The 8,596-nt window shown below is 31.5% G+C and overlaps 1 pseudogene; it reads left to right on the top strand.

Annotated features, from left to right (window-relative positions):
• The first annotated feature begins 275 nt into the window (after positions 1-275).
• On the top strand, positions 276-392 carry LOC118609898 (annotated as a pseudogene).
• Positions 393-8,596: the final 8,204 nt, after the last annotated feature.

Raw genomic sequence — 8,596 nt, 5'->3', positions numbered from 1 at the left:
CATTATGAATATAAAAGAATATCACTTAAAGTGTTGGCTGGGAACCACACTGTGAATAAAGTGGACTTTATGTAGTAATTTCATTTTAGAGTTTTATTTTAACGTGCCAGCTACATTGAAATTCAAATATTGTAAGCCAATGTTTAAATTAGAATATAAACTGCCAATAATACTTAAAATGTCAAGGTACTAAGAAGTGAAATTTTTTCCTTAACATAGATAGGAAAATGTATGTCTGGGAAATTTTTTAAAACACTGATTAATCGTCTGCCTACACTAATTAATGCCACCCTGAACATGCCCGATCTCGTCTGATCTCAGAAGCTAAGCAGTGTTGGGCCTGGTTAGTACTTGGATGGGAGACCACCTAGGAAGAGTAGGTACTGTAAGTGTTAAACAAACAAAACCACTAAGTAATCACAATGGTACAATATTTATACCTGACTATTTATACCTGAATATTGTTATAAAATTATTTTAAAAGTTGGGAAATGATAATTATTTATTATTTTGTTAGTCAATATTTGTGAAATAAATATATTTTGTAGAAAAATTAAATTCATTAAATTATTAAAAACTATTTTATGCCTGGGAAAAGCTTTGTAAATATATCCATGAAGCTATCACACAAAAAAACATAGTTCTTTGAGTGAATGGTGCTAAAATTCAAGTCGGCATCTTTTCCACGGATGATTACTGACAAGGACTCTGCCTGTTAGTAACTATAGCCAGTATCCCATATATTTCTCATAAGACAAAACTTTTATTTGACTCATTCCCTCTTACATCCATCTATGCATTGTTTAAGAGGTTCTTATTCTCTAAAATATTTTAACTTCATTTCCAAATAGTGTTAAGCACAAAAGATGCATGAATGCCCTTCCTAAACCTACCTTTATACCATCAATATTGTAATTTTCCCCATCTTTCCCTCACATATTTTTCTTAAGCTCCAAACAGAATAAACAAATTCTGATTTCTCAGATAGCCCCTGCTCTGTAGAATCTTCATGTATTTAGATTGTTTCCCCAACAGAACTCATCCTCACCTGTTTTCTCTGTTACTGACATTTTAAGACTCTCAGTTTATCTCTTTTGAGAAGTTTCACCCACCCTCACTTTTTTTCTCCATCTGCTCCATAAAAAAGACAAGTTAAGGGCTTCACACATTAGTTAGTATGTTATAGGCTCAATGTATAAATGTTCTCTCTCTGCTCGATTCTCACCCCATACTCCACTTTCTGTGCCTTTAGTATTCTTTAGAGATCTATGCAATTGTATACTTCTCCATCATCATCACCAAACTTTTAACTCTCAAAAGATAGATTGTCTAATTTGCTTGAGTTTCAGTTTAGCACAAAACTTACAGAGGAAAAATGCTACATTAATAAACAGTACTAAAAATAATAGAGAAAACCTATCTTTAACAACTTTGTTGAAATAATTTCTATGCAATAAAATTATCCTTTTAAAGTATACAGTTTTGACAAATACATGTAGTCATATCATCACCACCACAATCAAAATTTTGAGTATTTCTGTCATCTCAAATGGTTCCTTTGTGGTCAATCCTTGCACCCTCTCCTGACTTTAGACAAATACTAATTTGTTTTAAGTCACTGTGTTTTAGCCTTTTCTAGAACTTCATAGCAAGGAGAATATACGATATCTAGCCTTTTATGCTTGGCTTCTTTTACTTAGTATTATGTTTTTGAGATTCTTTTTTTTTTTTTTTTTTTGTAGTTTGTTCTTTTCAATTGCTGAAGAATATTCTATTGCATGGATATTTCGAAGTTTGTCTATCCATTCAACAGTTAATGGGTATTTAGGTTGTTTCCATTTTTTGGCAATTGTGAATAATGTTGCTATGACAAGAGTAACTGCCTTTGTATGGACATGTGTTTTTATTTTATTTAAGTAGAAATATAGGAGGGGAATCGCTGGTCATATTAAATGTATATTAACTTTTTAAGAAATTACCAAATGCGGCTATAATCTTTTACATTCCTAATAACAATATATGAGAGGCCTAGTTCCTATACATCCATGCTAATACTTAGTATTGTGAATATGCAGATCTCATGGTTTTAATTGCATTTCCCTAAAGAATACTGATGTTTGACATCTTTTAATGTGCTTACTGGTTATTTATACATCTTCATTTTTGAAGTGGACCTTTGCCATTTTAAAATTAGATGGTCTTACTATTGATTTGCCATAGTCTTTTATATATTCTGAAAATATGTTGTTAGATATATTTTGCAAATATTTTCTCTCATCCTGTGGCTTCTTTTCAATTTTATTAATGGTGACTTTAGAAATATGAAAGTTTTTAATTTTGATGAATTTCACTTTAGTTTTTTAATTATATGATTCTTTTGCATTCTAATAATCATTTGCCTAGCCCAAAGACACAAAGGTTTTCCCCTCTATTCTTATACAAAATTTTTATCTGTAGCATTTCTGATTAAACTATAATTCATCTCAAACCAATTTTTATGATGCATGAATTGAAAGTCTCAGTTCTTTTATTTCCTTATGGACACCCAGTTGTTCCAGAACCATTTATTAAAAAGACTGTCCTTTCCCCATTGAATTACCTTAGCGTCTTTGTCAAAAATTAGTTGAGCAGAAAACATGGGTATATTTTATACTTTCAATTATGTTTCATTAATTTATATATTGTGCCTTATGTCAATTCCCCACTGTTTTGATATTCCAGTTTTATAGTAAGTCAGGAAGCCAGGTAATATGGATCCCAAACTCTTTTCTTCATTTTAAATATCAAAAGGTTATTCTAGCTCCCATCAGGGAAAAATATTTTTTTTAACCTAACGCTTTCTAAATATTATTTTTAAATGTTCTCAGTTAGAGGTGTGTTAATGGTAGTTCCTAATTTCAGATGAAAACTGGGCTCACAACACCTATCACAGTAGTATCGAAGTCATGGATTCTGGTTAGTTTATTTACCAAATTCTAATTTCGACTTAGCAGTTAACCGAGGGGAAAGCTAATAGCATAACTTTCATTAGGTAACATATTTACTTCTAATTTTGCCTGGAAATGTGCTTAGAAAAAAATTTGGTACTGCCTCTGGGATCAGGAAGAAGAATTGTAGTTGATTGGAAATGACTACAGTGAACACCACTTAGGAGCACCTGGGAGCACCCAGGAGCACTGACGGCCAGCTGCCGCATGACCCAACTGGTTGCCCGACTAATTTACCTGCCCGTGAAGCTTTATAGGTATGCTGTTTACCAGAAAAAAAATAATTAATAAATGCCCTAATAAGGGTTTTATTTGTAAAATTTTATATCAAAAATTTTGTAATCTTAATCCTTTTCGAGATATTATGATAACATAAATGCCTTAATTAAAGTATGATGTTATATGGAACTAGCAATATCTTGCCAAGTTTAATATTTATGATAACTATGCTTAGAAATGCCAATTTTTTCAATTTTAATTTTTCAATCAGAGCTGACATTCAATATTATTTTATATTAGTTTGAGGTGTGCAGCATAGTAGTTAGATATTTATATAATTTACTGATTAGTCTAGTACCCACCTGGCACTATACATAGTTGTTACAATATTATTGATTATTTTCCTTATGTTGTACTTTATACCCTCACGCTATTTTATAATTACCAATTTGTGCTTCTTAATTCTTTCAACTTTTTCATCCAGCCCCCCAATCCCCTGTCCCATTGGCTATCACCAGTTAGTTCTCTGTATCTATGAGTCTGTATTCCTTTTCTTTGTTTGTTTATTTTGTTTTTTAGATTCCTCATATAAGTGAAATCATATGGTATTGGTCTTTCCCTGTCTGACTTATTTCACTCAGCACAATACCCTCCAGGTCCATCCATGTTGTTGCAAATGGTAAGATTTCATTCTTTTTATGGCCAAGTAATATTCCATATGTACATTGCCCACCTCTTCTTTATTTAATCAACTATTTATGACCACATAGGTTGCTTCCATATCTTGGCTATTGTAAACAGCACTGCAGTGAACACAGGAGTGCATATATTTTTTTGAATTAGTGTTTTGGTTTTCTTTGGATAAATATCCAGAAGTAGAATTCCTGGGTCATACAGTAGTTCTATTTTTAATTTTCGAGAAACCTCTGAACTGTTTTCCATTGTGGCTGTACTAATTTGCAATCTCCTCAACAGGGCACAAGGGTTCTTTTTTCTCCACATCCTTACCATTTTTGGCTTTTGATTTATTGGTGATAGCCATTCTGACAGGTGTAAGGTGATATCTTATAGTGGTTTTAATTGCATTTATCTGATGATTAGTGATGTTGAGCATCTTTTCATATTTCTATTAGCCATCTGTATGTCCTCTTTGGAGAAGTGCCTATTCAGGTCCATTTTTTAATTTATTTGTTTCTTTGGTGGTGTTGTATGAGTTCTCTATAAATTTTGGATATTAATACCTTATCACATGTATCATTGACAAATATCTTCTTCCATTCAGTAGGTTTTCTTTTCGTTTTATTGATGGTTTCCTTTGCTGTGCAAAACTTTTTAGTTTGAAGAAGTTTCATTTGCTTATTTTTTCTTTTGTTTCCCTGGCCTGAGGAGATATACCAGAAAAAAAATATTACTAAGAACAATGTCAGAGAGTTTATTGCCTATGCTTTCTTCTAGGAGTTTTATGGCTTGAGGGCTTACATTTAAGTCTCTAATCCATTTAGGGTTTATTCTTGGATATGGTATAAGAAGGTAGTCCAGTTTTGTTTTTGTTTTTGTTTTTGCATATATCTGTTCAGTTTTCCCAACACTATTTATTGAACAGACTGTCTTTACCCTATTGTATATTCTTGCCTCCTTTGTCATAGAATAATGGACCATATAGTGGTAGGTTTATTTCTGGGCTGTATATTCCATCCTATTCCATTGATCTATGTATTTGTTTTTATACCAGTGCTATAATGTTTTGATTACTATAGCTTTGTAGTATAGTTTAATATCAAGTAGCGTGATACCGTCAACATTGTTCTTTCTCAAGATTGCCATGGCTATTCAGGGTCTTTTATGGTTGCATATAAGTTTTAAGATTATTTGTTCTAGTTGTAAAAAATTCCATTGGTATTTTGATAAAGATTGTATTGAATCTATAGAATTCTTTGGGTAGTATGGACATTTTAACAATGTTAATTCTTCCTATCCATGAGCACGGTATATGTTTCCATTTATTTGTATCTTCTTTAATTTCTTTCTTCAATGACTTATAATTTTCCAAGAATAGTTCTTTTACCTCTTTGGTTAAATTTATTTCTTGGTATTTTTTGATGTAATTAGATAGGTGGTTGTTTTCTTAATTCTTCTTTCGATAGCTTATTATTGGTATACAAAAATGCCACCGATGTCTGATTATTAATTTTGTATTCTGCTACTTTACTGACTTCATTTATCAGTTTTAACAGTTTTTTTTTGTGGAATTTTTAGAGGTCTATATGTAGTATCAGTTTAAGTTTTTTAATTAATAAATTAATATGTTCCTTGTAGAACTAAAAAACAAATTACAAGAACATTAGGAAATCAACATAACCCCAAATCTCATACACATTGGAACATGTTGAACAACCTAAATCATTAAGTATTTTTAAAATGTCATTTGAATGACTTGTCACTTTTCCTTGGTACCTATGTAAAATTAATTATTTAGGATATTTTTGTATGTTTAAAGAATTTTCAAAGCTTATTGAATGTTACAATCAATTATTCTCCACAAATGATTCTTTTCAGCTTTGATTATATTAGAGATTATGTTTGATTTGACAAACCTGATATAAAGACTGCTAGGTCAAAGGGCATAGACATTTTATGGACTTTTATACTTATTGCCTAATTATATTCTAGAAGGATTTACTAGTTTACTCTTCCCTCAGGTAATATGAGTATCACATTTTTCCAAGGTGGGTGGTCTAATTGTTTTTTGGACTTTGGAATTGAATGTATGTTTAACTTCCAGTTCCCACATATCCAAGTGTGTGCTGCTCTTGTCTTAACAGTAACACTAAATTTAGAGTATAGCATATTTTTGAATACACAAAAGTTTGGCAAACATTTACTTTTAAAGATGTATTTTATCTTTTTAAATAGCCTAAAGTCAATAGTAGCTAAAAGTGGTGAATGAGTTAGCTGATCAAAGTGATTTTGCTAAGTAACTGGCAAACAACTGATTTTTAAATGTGACTTACAAATAGAATTTAAAGTTAGTTTCTAAAGAGGGATTGCATAGCTTCTGAGCTCTGCTCAGAAGGAGAGGTTATATATAATATGTGTTTGCTAACAGGGCTAGGCCTATTATTTTATAATTTTATAATTATTGGGGGTATTTTTTTGCATATTTGAGTTACTATTATCTTTTTCATCTGTTTTATTTTCTCTCGTTCTTTCTTTTCAATTATTTTTATATCATTTTAGTATTTGTATCCTCCTGGTTTAGAATAATGTACCTATGTCTAATTTGAATGGTTATCTAAGCAATTATAATACATATACTTAAGTTAGTAAGGTCTAAAATTAATTAATATTTTCAAAATAATAAAATGATTTTAGAAAACTGAATTTATTCATTCTCTTCTGACATGGTATTGTTGCTTTGTATTTTGATCATGTATTTTCTCTTCAATTCACACATGATGATGTAATTTTAGTTTACCATCAACATTATTGTAAATTATGAACACATCTACCAATTTTGTGCTCTCTATTCTTATTATAGCTCAAATCCTCCATGTAAAATTACTTCCCCTCTGTTTGAATTAGCATCCCTTTCAATCTCCTTTTTTAAGATATTAATATGTGAACACTCTCAGTTTTTCTAAATTAATTTTAATTTTGTTTCCATTTTTGAAAGATATTTACAAGTCAAGAATTATAGTTGGACAATCTATTTTTGTAAAAACACTGAACAGAGTATTCCATTGTCATCTGTCAACCTCTGTTGCCATGAAAATGAATTGTCTTTTTAACTTCTGTTCCTTTAACGGTACTGGTTTTCCTCTCTGACTAACTTTTAGATTTTTTTCTTTGTTATAGGTGTCCTATATTTTCTCTATTTGTCTAATATTTCTAGATGCATGTTTCTTTTCATTTATCTTAATTGTGATTCATTGAGATTTTAAAATCTGTGCAGTGGTATATATATAACAGAAATTTCTAATGGGTCACTTCATAATCTCTTACCTTCTTCTACTCTGAGGTCCTTAGCTTTTTTTTTTCTCAGTCCTATTACTGATGTATATTCCAACTCTATTCATTTCCACCTATGTTTGTTCACCTCATGAACTTTCGCTTTACTTATGTCATGCCTTCTGTCTCCTGTTCCATAAGATTTCATGGCTCTATTCAGTACCTTTAATACACAGTTAATGCCCCAAAGAGATACATTTTGGCCAAAGGGATACAAGAAAGAATAGATTCTGCTTTCTTTGGAATATGAACAACTGTTAAATGTTTCACCAAAGGCAATAGTCACTCAGAATAGGACTTTGGAACTGAATAAGTAATTTTGATGGTCTAATGGTAATATGGACACCATTGGTTGTTGTAGGTAGAATGGTGGTAATCCCTGTTATAAAATGTAGATATAATAATTGAGGCTTTACTCTTATGTTTAATAGGGAGGGGGTGCAAGTAGAAACTGAAGTATGAGAGGATCAACAGTTTTTGTGGTGGATTTACATAAAGGCAATGATAATTATAAGAATTTTAAAGATAGCTGGCTTCTGTAAATGACCTTAAGAACTGACTTTTTTTTTTTTTTTGCAAAAATATTAGGCTCAGAGAAGCCAATAGGCAGTTCATTGCATATTGTGAAAAGTAAGAAGATCTTGTCCATCATTTTGAAGCAGACTCTAATCTCTTGTAGTCACAGAGAAGACTGCTACTCTCCTGGTCAGTTGGTTTCTTAGCAATGTGTGGTGCAAAAGTTTAACCAAGACAGTTTGAGATGGGGCACAGAAAATATATGGCAGAGGCTTCCCCTTATACCATTCACATTTACTGTGTGTTCTACCTTAAGTAAAGTAGACCTTTCAAGGTGACAATTATCTGTAATCTCTTCAAAAATATTTAACGTAAGAAAATAAGTGGAATTAACTTAAGTCCCCACCAAAAACCTGTTTTAAAGTTAATAGTCAGCACCTCTGTTTTTCATCTTTTCTCTTACTCTAGGCTAGCATTTCAACGTTTTTAGATTGATTAGTATCATCCTCTCAGAAATGAATACCTTAGTTTCGTTACTTTTGCAAAGATTGTGGTTTCTCCTAGTGCCTATTTATACTTATAATTAGTTATGGAAGCACCTAAATATACTCCAATGAATCTTGAGGTGCTTGTGCTTTTAAATATTCTCTTTTAAATGTTCTCTTTTCTGGCACAATTGTATTTCTGGCAATTAGGATTAATCACCTCTGCCAATATAAATTATTTTTCTGTTTGCTGGTCCACTGGCATGGGAAACTCAAAATGACCAGGTGGGAATTGTAGCTTCTAGTTTGGTGGAATCCTTAATGCTCCCTGAGGGAAAGTGTTCCAGTGACCTTAAGAACTAGGTTTCCAATACAGCAGAG

The sequence above is a fragment of the Rousettus aegyptiacus genome, unplaced genomic scaffold (genome assembly GCF_014176215.1).
Source record: "Rousettus aegyptiacus isolate mRouAeg1 unplaced genomic scaffold, mRouAeg1.p scaffold_m13_p_11, whole genome shotgun sequence".
Taxonomy (NCBI): Eukaryota; Metazoa; Chordata; class Mammalia; order Chiroptera; family Pteropodidae; genus Rousettus; species Rousettus aegyptiacus.
Note: the sequence above shows the minus strand (reverse complement) of the source record. Positions and strands in the feature narration are given on the sequence as shown.